The sequence below is a fragment of the Trachypithecus francoisi genome, unplaced genomic scaffold (assembly GCF_009764315.1).
Source record: "Trachypithecus francoisi isolate TF-2019V2 unplaced genomic scaffold, Tfra_2.0 Lachesis_group2, whole genome shotgun sequence".
Lineage (NCBI taxonomy): Eukaryota > Metazoa > Chordata > Mammalia > Primates > Cercopithecidae > Trachypithecus > Trachypithecus francoisi.
In genome coordinates, this window is record NW_022681465.1 from 152,041,692 (window position 1) to 152,060,240 (window position 18,549).

At 42.6% G+C, this 18,549-nt stretch overlaps 1 protein-coding gene across 4 annotated transcripts in view; it reads right to left on the reverse strand.

The window, feature by feature from the left end:
• Positions 1-18,549, reverse strand: part of CYSTM1 (cysteine rich transmembrane module containing 1) — a 67,950-nt gene that overhangs the window by 28,792 nt on the left and 20,609 nt on the right. The gene's annotated exons all lie outside the window — the stretch shown is intronic.

The following is an 18,549-nucleotide window of genomic DNA, read 5'->3' on the forward strand; positions in this document are numbered from 1 at the left end:
AGGAGGTGGAGCTTGCAGTGAGCTGAGATCCGGCCACTGTACTCCAGGCCGGGCGACAGAGCGAGATTCCGTCTCAAAAAAAAAAAAAAAAAAAAAAAAACTAAGACACAAACCCACACATTAGCCTATGTCCACAGAAGGTCAGGATCATTAACATTACTGTTTTCCACTTCCACATCTTGTCCCACTGGAGGTCTTCAGGGGTAATAACATACATGGAGCTCACATCTCTATGATAACAATGACTTCTTCTGGAATGTTTTCTGAAGGACCTGCCTGAGGCTGTTTTATGGTTAACTTAAAAAAATAAATAAATAGGAGTTCTCTCTCTCTCTCTCATATATATTTATATATGTGTATGCTTTTCTTTTGTTTTTGAGGCACAGTCTCACTCTGTTGTCCAGGCTGGAGTGCAGTAGCACGATCATGGCTCACTGCAGCCTTGCCCTCCCTGGGCTCAAGTGATTCTCTCACCTCAGCCTCTCTAGTAGCTGGGATTACAGGTGTGTACCACCATGCCTGGCTGTTTTTCTATTTTTTTGTAGAGATGGAGTTTTGCCATATTGCCCAGGCTGGTCTCAAACTCCTGGGCTCAAGCAATCCACCTACCTTTGCCTCCCAAAGTGCTGGGATTACAGGTGTGAGCCACTGTGCCTAGCCTTAGTTTATATATTTACTATACTTTTAATTGTTATTTTAGAGCATACTCCTGACCGGGCACGGTGGCTCATACAAAAATTAGCTGAGTGTGGTGGTATGCACCTGTAGTCCTAGCTACTTGGGAGGCTGAGGCGGGAGGATCACCTGAGCCCAGGGAAGTCAGGGCTGCAGTGAGCTGTGATCATGCTGCTGCACATCAAACCACATAAGCCAGTAACACAGTCATTTATTATCAAGTATTATGTACTGTACATAATCGTATGTGCCATGCTTTTATACAGCTGGCAGCACAGTAGGTTCGTTTACACCAGCATCACCACGAACATGTGAGTAACACATCACTTTGTGACGATATGATGGCCAAAACATCACTAGGGATAGAAATTTTCCAGCTCCATTATAATCTTATGGGACCACCATCATTTATGTGGTCTGTTCTTGACCAAGACATCCTTATGTGGTGGCGCATGACTGCAGTTAAGAATACAAATTTGAAACTAGACAGACCTGGGTTCAGTTCATAGCTCAGCTAGTTACTATTTAAACAGAGCTTAGTTATGTCATCCCTCTGAATCTCAGTCTCCTCATCTCTAAAATGGGATACCACTAGGACTGCTATATGGATTCAATATGATAATGTATACAAAGCATCTGAATAAAATCTAATTAGAAATGGTAATATTTATTTAGTGACTGGCACTAAATTACTGAAGGGATTTATTTTTGCGTGTGTGAGTGTGTGGCAGGGTATCACTCTCTCACACAGACTGGAGTGCAGTGGTGACATCTTGGCTCATTGTAACCTCCGCCTCCCAGGTCCAAGCGATTCTCCTGCCTCAGCCTTCCCAGTAGCTGGGATTACAGGTGTGCACCACCATGCCTGGCTAATTTTTGTATTTTTGGTAGAGAGAGGGTTTCACTATGTTGGCCAGGCTGGTCTTGAATTCCTGCCCTCAAGTGATCCACCTACCTTGGCCTCCCAAAGTGCTGGGATTACAGGCATGAGCCATTGCACCTGGCCACTGAAGGGATTTAACAGGTATTTGTTGTACGAGGTTCCAGGGGAAAAGGGAAGAGTAGGTTATAAAACAATTTTTACTCATGCATGGGAGGCCACATGATACATGGAAGTATGTCAGGCTCTGGGTCAGAGATCTGTGAGATCATAGACAAGATGTTATTACAGATTCTCTAAGACCCTGGTTCCACAGCTGTAAAATTTAAGATACCACTACCCTGAAGAGCTGTAGTAAAACTTGGATGCTGTCAGCCCAGTATCAGGGATTTCAGCAGGTGCTCAGAAAATGGTGGTAGTTGCTGAGGAGCATAGCCTCTGGAATCAGATTGCTAGATTTGAATCTCAGCTCCATCACTTCTTAGCTCTGTGACCATGGCAAGTTAGCCTTTCCACGCTTCAGTTTCTTCATCTATATGATGGAGACAAAAAGACCTACCTTGCAGGGTTGTTCTTAGGACTAGATGAGCTAATATACAAAAGTGCTTGACACATAGTAACTACTAGACAAATACTGGTTCTATTATTTGGGTAGTAATTATTATTTAATAATTAATACTTAAAAACTTAAACCACTGGCCCCAAACTCTTCTGGTTCTGATGGTTTTCATCTAGAAATTGTTACCAAACATCCAGATTCTTTAGCCCCAGACTGCAGAGAGGCTCTCTCCAGTCAGGAGAGAGTTCTTTATAGTTCCAAATTCCCAAAACCTTCTCCCTCAGCAGGCCACCAGAAAAAAGTCATGTATTTTTCAGCTGCTCATGAAGCTTATTAGGAAGACTTTTTCCTTCATTGGGTTCAAAAGCAATGGCTCACTTAAAATTTTAATTAAAGCCAGGCACAGTGGCTCATGCCTGTAATCCTAGCACTTTGGGAGGCCAAGGCGGGCAGATGGTTTGAGCCCAGGAACTCAAGACCAGCCTGTGTAACACAGCAAGACCTTGTCTCTACAAAAAATAAAAAAATTAGCTGGGCATGGTGGTGCATACCTGTGGTCCCAGCTACTTAGGGGGCTGAGGCGGGATTATCTGAACCTTGGGAGGCAGAGGTTGGAGTGAGCCGAGATTGCACCACTGCACTTCAGGCTGGGCGAGAGAGCAAGATCCTACCTCAAAAAAATAAAAAATAAAAATAAAGAAAAATAAGTTTTCTTAAATTAAGACTCTATGGCAGTGGTTCTCAAAGGAGGGCTGATGTTGGCCCCTAGGGGACATTTGGTAATGTCTAGAGACATTTTCAGTTGTTATAACTGAGGTGATTGCTACTACTGTTATTTAGTGGGTAGAGGCTAGGGATGCTGCTGAGCATCCTACAATACACAGGACAGCCCCCACAACAAAAAATCATCTGGCCCAAGTGTCAATAGCATGAGGTTGAGAAACTTTAACTTATAGAAAAGTTGCTTATGACAAAGTAAGTGGGTGGGGTGGGGGACTAAACTACACAATGGTATCTACATTACAGTGGTAGCCAGGTACAAATGACATGTGTGTATAAACAGGGACTGACTAGGAAATAAGACCATGAAAATGATTTGAGAAAGTAGGGTGTGTGAATTATAATTTAAAAATTCTATGAGCATTATTACTATGTTTAAGGACCAGAAAAAGAGTGAAGGCCAGAACTCAGTGGAGGCAAGAATGCCCCAAAACTACATCTCTCCATTCTGATTATTCAGACACTTGTGACTGCCGGTATTATAACAGCGCTCCAACCCCCTGCTACGTAATGAATATTCTGCTCAGGTCCCAACAAACAAGTAAGGTGAGAAAGGAAAACAAAAGTGCAAACAGCTGGGCACAGTGGCTCATGCCTGTAATCCCAGCACTTTGGGAGGCTGAGGTGGGCAGATCACCTGAGGTCAGGAGTTTGAGACCAGCCTGGCCAACATGGTGAAACCCTGTCTCTACTAAAAATACAAAAATTACTGGGCGTGGTGGCTCATGCCTGTAATCCCAGCACTTTGGGAGGCCAAGGAGGGTGGATCACAAGGTCAGGAGTTCGAGACCAGTCTGGTCAATATGGTGAAACCCCGCCTTTACTACAAATACGAAAATTAGCTGGGCATGGTGGTAGGCACCTGTAGTCCCAGCTATTCGGGAGGCTGAGGCAGGAGAATCACTTGAACCCGGGAGACGGAGGTTGCAGTAAGCCGAGATCACACCACTGCATTCTAGCCTGGGCGACAGAGCAAGACTTCAACTCAAAAAAAAAAAAAAAAAAAAATTAGCCAGGTGTAGGGGTGGGCGCCTGTAATCCCAGCCACTCAGAAGGTTCAGGCAGAATAATCGCTAGAACCCAGGAGGCGGAGGTTGCAGTGAGCTGAGATCGCGCCATTGCACTCCAGCCTGGGTGACAGAACAAGGTTCCGTCTCAAAAAAAGAAAAAAAGAAAGAAAGAAAGTACGAGCAGTCTTTTCTACAAAATCAAGCTGAGTTTAACCACTCAAAAAAGCTTATTCCAGTCCCCCTCTGTCCTCTCTCCTGCATATCTTTAAACTCTTCTTCATCTTGAATCACGTGACAAGTAGTTACTGGCAAATGGTTAAATTAGACAAGGTTTCTTATCATGGACCTTTCAGACAGTAGAGAAGACCATAATTCTTTTTCTTTTTCTTTTTCTTTTTTTTTGAGATGGAGTCTCGTTCTGTCACCCAGGCTGCAGTGCAGTGGCATGATCTCGGCTCACTGCAACCTCTGCCTCCTGGGTTCACATCATTCTCCTGCCTCAGCCTCCCAAGTAGCTGGGACTACAGGTGCCCACCACCACGCCTGGCTAATTTTTTGTATTTTTAGTAGAGACAGGGTTTCACCGTGTTAGCCAGGATGGTCTTGATCTCCTGATCTGGTGATCCACCCACCTCGGCCTCCCAGAGTACTGGGATTACAGGCATGAGCCACCACACCCGGCCATGAAGACCTTAATTCTTTAAAAATATTTATTTTAATTTTTGTGGGTACACAGTAGGTGTATATATTTATGGAGTACATGAGATGTTTTGATATAGGCATGTAATGCATAATAATCACATCATAGATAATGGGGTATCCTTTCCCGCAAGTATTTATCCTTTGTCTTACAAGCAAATTACACTCTTTTATTTTTAAATGTACAATAAAATTATTATTGACTATAGTCACTCTGTTGTGCTAGCAAATACCAGACTCATTCATTCTTTCTATTCTTTTGTATCCATTAACCATTCCCTCCTCCTGCTTCTACCCTTGCCAGCCTCTGGTTACCATCCTACTCTCTATCTCCATGAGTTCAATTGTTCTGATTTTTAGATCCCACAAATAAGTGAGAACATGCAATGTTTGTCTTTGTGCCTGGCTTATTTCACTTAGCATAATGACCTCCAGTTTCATCCATGTTGTTGCAAATGATCTCATTCTTTTTTATGACTGAATAGTATTCCACTGTGAATAAGTACCACATTTTTTTTTTAAATCAAGTCATCTGCTAATGGGGATGTAGGTTGTTTCCAGATTTTAGCTATTGTGAACAAAGCCGCAACAAACGTGGGAGTGCAGATATCTCTTTGATACAGTGATTTCCTTCCTTTTGGGTAAATACTCAGCAGTGGGATTGCTGGATCATAGAGTACTTCTATTTTTAGTTTTTTGAGGAACCTCTAAACTGTTTCCTATAGTAGTTTACTAATTTACATTCCCACCAACAGTGTACAAGGGTTTCCTTTTCTCCACATCCTCTCCAGCATTTATTATTGCCTGGAGAAGACCTTAATTCTTTAACTAGAGTCAAAACTATAAAATTACAAATCAAGATAGTACTATGAAGGACAGAAATCTGATCCAGACTGGGAGGTGAGGAGTACCACTCAGATGTGAATGATTAATAGGTGTTACCTATGCTAAGCCAAGAGAGGAGCAAAGAATTTCCCAAGCCATACAGAGGAAGTGGTATTTGCAAAAGCCATGTGGGAGGAGGGAGCCTGATGATGCTGAGAAACTGGCCAGACCATGAAAGGCTCCTAAGGTTTTTGGAATGCTGGTCTTTAAGAAAAACAGAAAATCATTAAGTGGGGAGAAAAAAATATTTAAATCTTTGAGTTGTACATTAAGTTCCTACTTTGGCACATCCAAGGGTCAGGTGAGGCAATTACTCCCACTAGGACCTCTTTACCCTCATGTAATCTGAAACCTTTGGCCTATCACAGGAAAGCCTAGTACAGTGGCAAATTGTCCATGCCAAATGTAGGCCAACAGAACACTGCAATAAGTAAGGAGGGGTAGTTTCCCTCCAAACTGAGGATCAGCAAGTTGTAAGTCCAGTGCCCTCTCTGGGGTAGGGGAAAGGGAAGTCCTCGAGATAGCTGATGTCTGAGCTCTTTTCAAGAGCCGGCAATTTCAGGAGGACCCCATAAGCAGCCTGTCTTCTAGTCGACGGGCCAGAGAAGACGGTTCTGTGGCCACCAGAGTTCTTTCTCTCTCTTCTCATAGCAAAAGGTATATATGTGCCCAGACCCAGTTGCTGGGTCAGAAACCACAAGCTTCTCAAGCCTCTGACAGACCCAGCTAAAGTCTTAAAAGATGCTGGCCCTGTCTATGTGAAACTTTTCCAAGGCATTCCATGAAAACACCATTTGGGCATTGGAAGATTCAAATGAATGTCCCAGGATATGGGCTCAGAGATGTGAAAGAAAGGGGGAAAGTTAGAAGGATTATCCTCAGTTTAGAAGATAAACTGAGACAGGCGTGGTGGCACACGCCTGTAATCCCAGCACTTGGGGAGTCTGAGACGGGTAGATCACTTGAGTCCAGGAGCTAAAGACCAACCAGGGCAGTGTTTGGTGAGACCTTGTCTCTAAAAAAAAAATTTTTTTAATTAGCTAGGTACAATGGCACATGCCTGTGGTCCCAGCTACTTGGGAGGCTGAGATGGGAAAATCGCTTGAGCCCAGAAAGTCAAGGCTGCAGTGAACCTTGTTTATGTCACTATACTCCAGCCTGGGTGACAGAGCAAGATCCTGTCTCAAAAAACAAACAAACAACAAACAAACAAACAAACAAACACTGCTCAGCACAAGGCATGACACATGTCAGCAACTCAGGAAGCAGCAGCTCAGTGGGGCTACTCCCAGGATTCTGTACAGATGAGAGGACAAGGAAAAGGAACCCAAGGTAAGGCCAGGAGAAATACCTCACGGGATACCCTGTGCAGCCCGAGGAGATTGGGAGAGGGGGACATTCAACTATTCAAGAAATATTTAAAATTCAGTAGTGAATATAACATACAAAAATCCCTGCCTTCAAGGAGTTTATATTCCAGTGGGAAGACAAAGGCAGTCAATGAACAAGTACACACACTATGTCAGGCAAGGAAAACAGGCAGAAGAACAGGGACAGAGAGTGCCAGTGGGGGGGCTACAATTATATGGGGCAGGGGAGGGGGAGGTGACTGGAAGGCCTTTCTGACTAGGTGGCAGCTGAACAAAACTCAAAAGAAAGTGAGACTGTAAGCTGTGGATGTCTGAGGGAAGGGCATGGCAAGGGCAAAGGTACTAGAGTTGGAATGTGTCTGGTGAGGAAGGTGGAGCAGAGGGCACAGGGGCAAAGTGGCAGGGGTCACAGAAGTGGCAGCAGCCCGCTCACAAAGGGACTTGCTAGTTGCTGCGAGGATTCTAGCTTTCACTCCAGTGAAATGGAAAGCTACTGGGGATCTGAGAATAAGACAGCAGAGGGCATGAGCAGGAGGAGGGGACCAATTATATGGCCATGATTGCAGATGAGAAATAACTTTGGAGCTGTCCCAGTCTCCTCAGGCCAGTGGGGATAGATCAGGAGTGACCCTCAGCAACTGGCTTTCCCTGCTTTCGAGAGAGCTTTGTCTTCCCCACCCTTATCTATCCCTAAGCAAAAATTCAGAAAATTTGTGTGGGCCAGGGGAGGGTACTAACTTCCTCACTGCTCATCAAGGTGCCATAAACTGTAGAGATGCATTAATTTATTCTTTATCACAATCCTGTAATCCCAGCTCTACAGACAAGAAAGCAGAAGCTCAGGGAACTGGAAAAACTCTACCAAGATTCCTAAGCCAATGTGGCTTTTGGTGGCACTAAGCAGTGTCCTTGTTGGGACATTCTGTCATCTTATACCTGGCAAAGAAAGAAGGCACTGGACTGGTCTATGCTGGAAAGGCTTTCCAGGGCAATGAAAATGCCTGATTGGAGTTTCTGATGAAAGAAAGTATAAAAGGCTCAAACAAACCAGGCAGTAATTCCATACTTAGAGCCAATTAGCCAGAGATGCCAGACCGTTAAATTTCCTTCTTCTTTTCTCACACTGACTAATGAAAGCAGCATGAGACACCAAGAAGAGTGTGCAGGAGAAATATGCCATTCTATCAACTCCCCCACAATCTCTGACTGTGGAATATGAGGCCTCTCAACATTCTGCTGACTGGCCAATGGCCCGGTGGGCCCAAAAGGGTACCCCTGAAGATACACTCCCTTTTCATGTCTTCAAATCACAAAGAACCAGGGTCACTGGGTAGTTCCCAACATACAGGCTTAGAAATCTGGTTCAAAGGCCCATGAGGCTTTTGAGCTCCATGGGGGCAACCCAATGGACTGTGCTGAAGTAGAACTTATTTCATTTTAAATCAGTATGTTGCCAGATATCACAGTCCTACCCCAGAAGAACATATATAAAACCCCAATATCTGGACTCATAGGAATTAAATAGCAAGGGAAGGGTCTCTAAGGGAAAGTGACAAGGGGACCAGACACTGAACATGAACTCACAATCACCCTTTGAAATCGTAATATTTGCATTCATCTAACACATATTTACTGAGCACACACACACACACACACACACATACACACACACAGGTGCTCAGCACTGTTGAAGGTGCAGTAGAAGCAGAGGTGAAAGAAGAAAACAACTTGTCTTTGAGAAGCATACAAGGGGAGGCAGGGCATACTCAAAGATCAGGGAGGTAAAATAATTTGCTCAGGTCCTTGTGTTAATGAGATTTGAATCCAGCTTTATTGCACTCCACTTTACCTCTGTCTACCAGGAAACTGGTGTTCTACTATAACTTTCAGGTGGTTTTTTGTTTTGTTTTTGTATGTTTTAGGGGTGGGGGGGTGCAGATAAGGAAGGGAAAAGGCTGAAAATATTTTCCTTTGGTAGTGTTTGGGAATTTCTGCTGAATCTGTACTGGATCACAGCAGCAGGTCATAATGAAGAAATGCACTTAGCCTGGGATCAGGAGACATTTTATTGTTGTTGAGAGACAGGGTCTTGCTCTGTCACCCAAGCTGGTGTGCAGAGGCTCAATCCTAGTTCACTGTAGCCTCGAACTCCTGAACTCAGGTGATCCTCCTGCCTCAGCCTCCTGAGTAGCTAGGACTAGAGGCAGACACTACTACATCTGGATAATTTTATTTTATTTTTTGGAGAGATGTGTGGTGTCTTAGTACAGTGGCTACGCTGGTGTCAAACTCCTGGCCTCAAGCGATCGTCCTATCTCAGCCTCCAAAAGTGCTGGGACTATAGGCATGAGCCACTGCGCCTGGCAGGAAACTTATATTCTAGTTAAAACTCACTGACTCTGGAAAGTCACTCTCTGGGCTTCAGTTTAAATGTCTCTAAAAAGAGGGGGTTAACCTAGCAAGGAATGGTAAATGGGTTCCGTCTTACACCTAACAATTCAAATCTATTCATGGTTCCTGTCTAGAATGCTGGGGTATGCTGAAGCCATATTCACGCTTAGTGAAAGGAGCTGTAACTGCCTACTGATGTTTGCTATAAGGTCAGAGGGTAATAATTAACCCAGATGATCATGTGAGGACTCTGCCACTTCTGATGATTTGAGGTATCTGAGTGGAAGTCATTTTAATTTGGTGATGAAATAAAAAAACCCCTTCCACGACTTTCTAACCAATTCGCAGGAGTATCCTTAAAATGACAGATCACCTATATTCTGATATAAGACTAGTGATAGTGTTTAATGTTTCACTTTAAACAGTTATGATACTATGGCATATTTATTAGAATCTAGAAATAGTTCTGTCATTTAGAATGTTTCAGTGAACAGGAATTCACCTGTCACCACTGAAACTTGTGGTAATGTTTCCAAAGATCTCCCATTCCATATGCCTTTTTGCAATGTGACTTACCACTCTCCCAACAAGGAATGAAGTCTATTTTCCTCCTCTTGAATCTAGGCTAGATAGACTTCATGTTGCTTTGACCAAGAGCGTGATGGACATGATACTGTGTGACTTCTGAGCCAAGGGGGTGAAAAAGCCTGATGGATCATTGTATTGTGGCTATGTAAGGTTTGGGGAAATCGGGATGAAAGGTATACAGAACCATTTGTATTATCTTTGCAATGTTTTTCTAAGTCTGAAATTGTTTCAAAATTAGAAGCTAAATTAAAAGTTTTTTGTTTCATTTCTTTTTTAAGGCTTTTATTTTATGTTCAGAGGTACATGTACAGGAAGGCCTGGCAGATTCCACTCTTGCATTGTAACATGGAAAAAACCCACCTACTCTGAAACTCTCATGCTGTGATAGCAGCACTGACAGACCATGCAGAGGGACAGGGACAACCAATTCCAAGCTGTTTCAGTCATGTCAGCTGAAATACCAGACATGAATTTTTTTTTCTTTTTGGATTTGAGATAATTTCTTGTTAAAATGAACCAGAAGTACAAGGTTCCATTGGAACGGAAACAGTTGACAGAAAAGGGTTGAAGTTAATCAAATCTTCAAGGACAATCAGATCAAACAAAGCCAGTAAAAGTGGAGAAACCCAACACTGGTTTGGAACATACACAGAAATACTAGCATGTCAGGTACCTCCTGACCCCTCCCAGCAGTTGGCCATCATGCTCCCACCCCTTTCTCCCTTCTGAAGCACTGGCCAAACCAAATGGCTTCTTTCTCTGTATTGCAAGTGTAAGTCAACCCAAGAGTACCCTTTTGGACATAATACAAAGCCAAGAAGAAAGCTTATGGATCATATGGGACGGTAGAACGTGTACAAACCCAACCCAGCAAACTGCTTATCGTTATCTATGTTCCAGCCTCAGTAGATGCCAACAAGGAGCAGAGATGAATTAATCTTTCCTCTCAAGCCCTGTCCAAATTACGGAACCTCTAAGAATGGGGGTGGTTTGTGATGTAACAATAGATAACCAAAACATACATCGACCTTCCACCTATGGCAAATGCCTTAAATTCTGCTCTGGCAAGATCTGGCTGCCAAATGGACCTTTAGGATCTAATCCTTAGGGTGAGATCAGTTTCACATTCTTCTTGGCTAAGTGCTTTTGTTTCCAGAGTTCATTTTATACAGCACCACTGCTCTTATTTCAATAAGATTTATCTTCAGTATATCTTAAGAATATTAGCGAGCCAGGCACGGTGGCTCATGCTTGTAATCCCAGCAATTTAGGAGGCCGAGGCAGGTGAATCACCTGAGGACAGGAGTTTGAGACCAGTCTGGCCAATACAGTGAAATCTCGTCTCTACTAAATATACAAAAATTAGCTGGGCATTGTGGCACATGTCTGTAATCCCAGCTACTTGGGAGGCTGAGGCAGGAGCATCACTTGAACCTGGGAGGCGGAGATTGCAGGGACCCAAGATTGTGCCACTGCACTGCAGCCTGGGTAACAGAGCAAGACTCCATCCCCCCACAAAAAAAAGATTATTAGAGGATTCCCCCATTTTCTGGGAGGAGGGTTTTCTTCTCCCTGCAATGTCTGTTCCCTTAGAATCCCTTTTTTTCTGTTTGGATCACCATCTTTCATCTTGGAGCCTTTCTTTACTCAGATGTCTGGTGAACCTCTGTTGCTGGTTAGTATCAAAGGCTAAGATTCTATCACTTGTAGCCTTAAGAGTGTTGACCAAAACAAATGGTGAAAGCCTAAACACTAAGGTTGATTGAATTCAGACATAAAAAAGCTAAAATGGACTGTACATAAGGTAGACACTATTCAATCTGGAGCAAGAAGAAGGGCTCTGAAAGAAGTCTGTATAGGGTGCAGTTGAAGCAAATAGGAGTGGTAAATTCTACTGGAGGTATAGTATAGGTAAGGAAAAGCTTCAAGGAAGAAAAGATATTTTCTTTTGATCTCCAGAGATGTGTAGGGTAGGTTGTGGCAGAGTGGGGATCAGAGGTGGGAAGTAAAGGAAGCAGCATGAACAAAGTTAGGGTATATGGACCAGCATGGCAGTTTAGAGGCCTTACCTACATATAGACTACCTAGATGATAATATCCTGCATTTTAAGCTGATATAATTATTGGATGAGACATCTAGTGGTGGTGGAAGGGGGTGTATATATTTTGCATATGAGGGAGATGTGAATTGTTGGGAGTAAAGGGCAGAATGTGGTTGACTGTTTGCACAGATGGTCACCAATTCCTCTCACCCTGTGTTCACATGCCATTCCTCCAAGATGGAGTCTATTTTACACAAATGTTTATAACAGCCATTATTCATTATTCCTAATAGCCAAAAAGTAGAAACAACCTAAATGCCCATCAACCAATGAAAGGGTAACTAAAATGTGGTATATCTACAATGGAATATTATTTGGCAATAGGAAGGAATGAAGTATTGATACATGCTACAATATAGATGAACCCTGGAAATATCAAGCTAACTGAAAGAAGCCAGTAACAAAAGACCAAATATTGTATGGCTTCATTTACATAAAATGTCCAGAGCAGACAAATCTATGGAGGCAGAGTAGATTAATGGCGGGGAAGAGGCCAGGCGTGGTGGCTCACGCCTGTAATCCCAGCACTCTGAGAGGCCGAGGTGGGTGGATCACAAGGTCAGGAGATCGAGACCATCCTGGCTAACACGGCGAAACTCCGTCTCCACTAAAAATACAAAAAATTAGCTGAGCATGATGGCGGGCGTCTGTAGTCCCAGCTACTCGGGAAGCTGGGGCAGGAGAATGGCGTGAACCCGGGAGGCGGAGCTTGCAGTGAGCCGAGATCACACCACTGCACTCCGGCCTGGGCAACAGAGTGAGACTCCATCTCAAAGAAAAAAAAAAAAAATGTGGGCAAGAGTGGAAGAAAATGGGAAGAGATTGCTAAAGGGTTTCTTTTTGGGGTGATGAAAATGTTCTGTATATAGACCAATGGAACAGAACAGAGGCCTCAGAAATAACACCACACATCTATAACCATCTGATCTTTGACAAACCTGACAAAAACAAGCAATGGGGAAAGGATTCCCTATTTAAAAACTGGGAAAACTAGCTAGCCATGTGCAGAAAACTGAAACTGGACCTCTTCCTTACACCTTATACAAAAATTAACTCAAGATGGATTAAAGACTTAAATGCAAGACCTAAAACCATAAAAACCCTAGAAGAAAACCTAGGCAATACCATTCAGGACATAGGCATAGGCAAAGACTTCATGGCTAAAACACCAAAAGCAACGGCAACAAAAGCCAACATTGACAAATGGGATCTAATTAAACTAAAGAGCTTCTGCACAGCAAAAGAAACTATCATCAAAGTGAACAGGCAAACTACAGAATGGGAGAAAATTTTTGCAATCTATCCATCTGACAAAGGGTTAATATCCAGAATCTACAAGGAACTTAGACAAATTTACGAGAAAAAAGCAACCCCATCAAAAAGTGGGCAAAGAATATGAATAGACACTTTTCAAAAGAAGACATTTATGTGGCCACCAAACATATGAAAAAAAGCTCATCATCACTGGTCATTAGAGAAATTGCAAATCAAAACCACAATGAGATACCATCTCACGCCAGTTAGAACGGTGACCATTAAAAAGTCAGGAAACGGCTGGGCACTGTGGCTCACGCATGAAATCCCAGCACTTTGGGAGGCATGGTGGCACACACCTGTAATCCCAGCTACTCAGGGGGCTGAAGCAGGAGAATTGCTTGAACCCAGGAGGCGGAGGTTGCAGTGAGTCAAGATCATGCCACTGAACTCCAGCCTGGGCGACAGAGCGAGACTCTGTCTCAAAAAACACAAAACAAAACAAAAACAATAAAAAGTCAGGAAACAACAGATGCTGGAGAGGATGTGGAGAAATAGGAACGCTTTTACACTGCTGGTGGGAGTGTAAATTAGTTTAACCATTGTGGAAAACAGTGTGGCGATTCCTCAAGGATCTAGAACCAGAAATACCATTTGACCCAGCAATCCCATTACTGGGTATATACCCAAAGGATTATAAATCATTCTACTATAAAGACACATGCACAGGTATGTTTACTGCAGCACTATTAACAATAGCAAAAACTTGGAACCAACCCAAAGGCCCATCAATGATAGACTGGATAAAGAAAATGTGGCACATATACACAATGGAATACTATGCAGCCATAAAAAAGGATGAGTTCCTGTCCTTTGTAGGGGCATGGATGAAGCTGGAAACTATCATTCTCAACAAACTAACATAGGAACAGAAAACCAAACACCCCATGTTCTTACCCATAAGTGGGAGCTGAACAATGAGAACACATGGACACACGGAGGGGAACATCACATACTGGGGCCTGTCGGGGGATGGGGGGCTAGGGGAGGGATAGCATTAGGAGAAATACCTAATGTAGATGACGGGTGCAGCAAACCACCATGGCACATGTATACCTATGTAACAAAACTGCACGTTCTGCACATGTATCCTAGAACTTAAAGTATTATAATAATAATAATAATAAAAGAAAATGTTCTGGAATTATGATAGTGATGATGGTTGAAAAATTCTGTTGATATACCAAAAACCATTGGATTGTACAACTTTAAATGGGTAAATTGCATGGTACATGAATTATATCTCAAATATGCCAAAAAAAGAGGGGGAGGAGGGAGGTGATATCTGTCCCCCCTCTTGTTGAAAGTGGCTGACCTTGAGACTCATTTTGAACACTAGAATAAGGGGTAAGTGATACTATGCGAGTTCTGGGCCTAGCCCCAAATCCTGGCAGCTTCCACTTTCACTCTGTTGGAAGCTAGCTGTCATGTAAAGCAGCTTAAGCTAGACCACCCAATGATGACAGACTATGTGCAGAGAGAGGCCTCGTGGAGGCAAACCAAGACCCTAATCATGTGAGTGAGGTCATCTTGGATAGCTTATACCCAGCCAGGCTGACAGCTGAATTAAGTAACATGAGTGACCCCATGAAAAATCACACGAAGCAAGAAGAGCCTCCCAGCCAACTCAGAGAATCATGAGAAATAATAAATCATTGTTGTTTTAAGCCAGTGAGTTGGGGGTGATATGTTATGCAACAGATAACTGAAACACAACCTTTCTGAGTCTCAGATTCCAATTCTATAACATGGGACTGATACTCTGGGGTTGTTGTGAAGATTACATAAAGCTAACACCAGCATGGTGCTCAACAAATATTAGTTGTTATTCTTAAAAACCACCTGGGAGATCCTTGACATAATCTGCAGGTATGCTCTTCTGGGAGGCCTTATTCCCACAAGCACTTGCTGCTTTCAATCACATGGCTTCCAAAAGGTTGGCTTCTTAAAAAAACAAAAGGTGGGTTTTCTTGCTACAATCTCTGACACATGAATTCTGAATCATAAACAGATGACCAAGGAAGGTTCTGCTTAGGTTAGCCATTTACCCGACCCTGCTCATCCATTCATCACACCTTTATTAAGCCCTAACTAATTACCAGACACCAATTAAGGATAAAGGAGATCCTCCTTCCTTTGAAAAATAAACCATTTCTACCTATGTATCTATTAACATAATATGCTACACACTTGAACTTGAGTGGAGAGAGAAAGTATCTACAGTAGTAGATAAATCTAAAATCATTCAACTGGAAATAAAAAGCTTAAATTTCCATATAGAGCTCATATACACAGCATGAGAACACATAATTCTGACTGGGAATCCCACAAGCAATACCAGAGCAAGGAATGAAATGGGTCCCTAAAGGGTTCATCCCTCAGTGAGGCTATATCCTTCCAAGAGTCCCATTCACAGAACATGGACCCCAGGTGACAAAATTTGACCATTTAGCACTAGCTGCTATGTTTTGGTGCAGAAAGGATCTGGGCAGTTAACAATTCACAAGCTAACGACAGAGAAATAAATTCCTGGGTATATCCGTAGTGAAGGATATTAAACAGCTTTCAACTGCATTTGTGAAATCAGTCATGATTGGTAACACTGAACTAAAGAGGCTTTTAACCCTAAAAAGAATTAAGAAATTATTTTTCATCAAAAAAGCTGACATCAATACTTAAATTATATGAAAGGTAAGAAAGATAACCAAATCTGTATTTTCTGCATGAACAGTGGACAAAGTCCACTGAACCTAGGAAGCACTTATTCTAAACAAACTCAATAAAGTTCTAAACTCATCAAATGCCAGTTAGAGAGTCAGTATAAACAATATTGGCCTAGAAATGGACAGGAAGACCATGAGGGCTATAGGTGAAAGAACTAACACCAGGCAGGCACTGGGCTGAGTCTACCAGATAACTCAAATGCTGGGCTATCTTTCTCTGCTGACATATAATGTATAGCGAAGTACACAAGTCATAACTATCTATCTTGAAGAATGTTTACATCAAGATTAAGATACAGAATATTCCTAACACCCCAGAAAGTTCCTTTGTTCCCATCCCAATGAATAACCAGTCCCACCCTAGTTTCCCAACTCCACAGCCAGGAGTAACCATTATTTTGATCTCTGGCATCATACATACTTTTTGTCTGTTTTTGAATTTCACATAAATGGAATCATACCCTATGTCGTCTTTTATGCTTTCTTTTATTCATCACAGGGTTACCTTATTTTGAAGCAGAAAACCCAGAAGCTGAGGTTTATTTTCAGAAAATGTTTCTCTGATGTCACAGGCCTGAATACCAACTACTCTGATTACACTGGTTATACTTCCTGCCCTCTTCCGAGCATGCATTATAAAAACTGTTACAACAGAACACAATTTTGGATTGCAAAAGTTTCCTTCCAGATAAATTAAATTATTTAAAGGTATTCAAATATTCTATTCAATCTTAACAGAGTATAAGCTTTGCCACTATAAAAGCATAATCTTTTCCATGAATGTAAAATTCTTATTCTAGAGAATCATCAAGTCCTAGAATAAAACTAACCAGCAATTCTGTTATTACTTTTGATTAGTAAAGAACTAAATGGCAGGAAAATCTCTCAGAGGAGGCATAAGGCACTAAATTCAGATGAATGTGAGTCAGCTCAGAAAAGGCAGGAGAGGAACAACAGTACAACAATAAATTGTAAGTACAGATTTTGAGGCCAAGCTATCAGTATTCTAATCTGGAAAGTGCCCCTTCTAGCTAGGTGACCTTGGGCAAGTCATTACTCTAACTCTGTACCTCTATTACATCACTATAAAATGGGAATAACTTCATAGGGTTGTTGCAAGGATTAAATGTTAATGTATATAAAGCACTTAGGAGACCATGTGACATACAATAAGCACTTTTTTTTTTTTTTTTTGAGATGGAGTCTCACTCTATCACCAGGCTAGAGTGGATGGTGTAACCTCGGCTCACAGCAACCTCTGCCTCCCAGGTTCAAGCCATTCTCCTGCCTCAGCCTCCTGAGTAGCTGGGATTACAGACCACCATGCCTGGCTAGTTTTTGTATTTTTAGTAGAGACGAGGTTTCACCATGCTGGCCAGGCTGGTCTTGAACTGACCTCAGGTGATCTGCCTGCCTTAGCCTCCCAAAGTACTGGGATTACAGGCATGAGCCACCGTTCCTGGCCATAATAAGCACTTTTTAAGAATTAGCTATCTTGGTCAGGCACGGTGGCTCATGCCTGTAATCCCAGCACTTTGGGAGGCCAAGAGGGGTGGATAATGAGGTCAAGAGATGGAGACCATCCTAGCCAACATAGTGAAACCCCATCTCTACTAAAAATACAAAAATTAGCTGGGCATGGTGGTGAATGCCTGTAGTCCCAGCTACTCAGGAGGCTGAGGTAGGAGAATCGCTTGAACCCAGGAGGCGGAGGTTGCAGTGAGCGGAGATCGCGCCACTGCACTCCAGCCTGGTGACAGAGCAAGACTCTGTCTCAAAAACAAAACAAAACCAAACCGAAAAATCAGTTATCTTAAAAAGCTGAAAGGGGCTGGGCACAGTGGCTCACGCCTGTAATCCCAACTCTTTGGGAGGCCGAAGCAGGCGGATCATGATGTCAGGAGATTGAGACCATCCTGGCTAACACAGAGAAACCCCGTCTCTACCAAAAATACAAAAAATTAGCCGGGTGTGGTGGCAGGTGCCTGTAGTCCCAGTTACTCGGGAGGCTGAGGCAGGAGAATGGTGTGAACTTGGGAGGTGGAGCTTGCAGTGAGCCAAGATCGCACCACTGCACTCTAGCCTGGGCAACAGAGCAAGACTCCATCTCAAAAACAAAAAACAAAAAAAGCTAAGAGGGCTATTAAGAGAGCAGCTATTCTGACAACCAAAGGGCTATAAAATAGTGACCAAGACATCTAGCACAGTGCTCCTCAAGATGTTTTATTTTTAATCCTTCATAGACTGATATTTTCTGTAAAATGCAAGATTACATGCTTGGATGTCACAGCAACACCAAATTGCTCTAAAAGTTTCTGAATGTTTACTCTCACGTTCTGTACATATGATACAGTCCATAACTATTCACTGTTCATTGACTGGCATTTGTCTACAGACTGAACTTTGAGTAACACTGTTTTATAGCACACAAGAAGGACTCAAGAGCCTCCTGAAAACTCAACTGGAAGGTTAAATAGAATTATGAAAACATTTAGTAAGAAAAAAAAAAAAAAACCTAGTAGCAGGGGCAAGAGGATGACTTGAGGGTCAACAAGCTGACAGACAAAATAAGA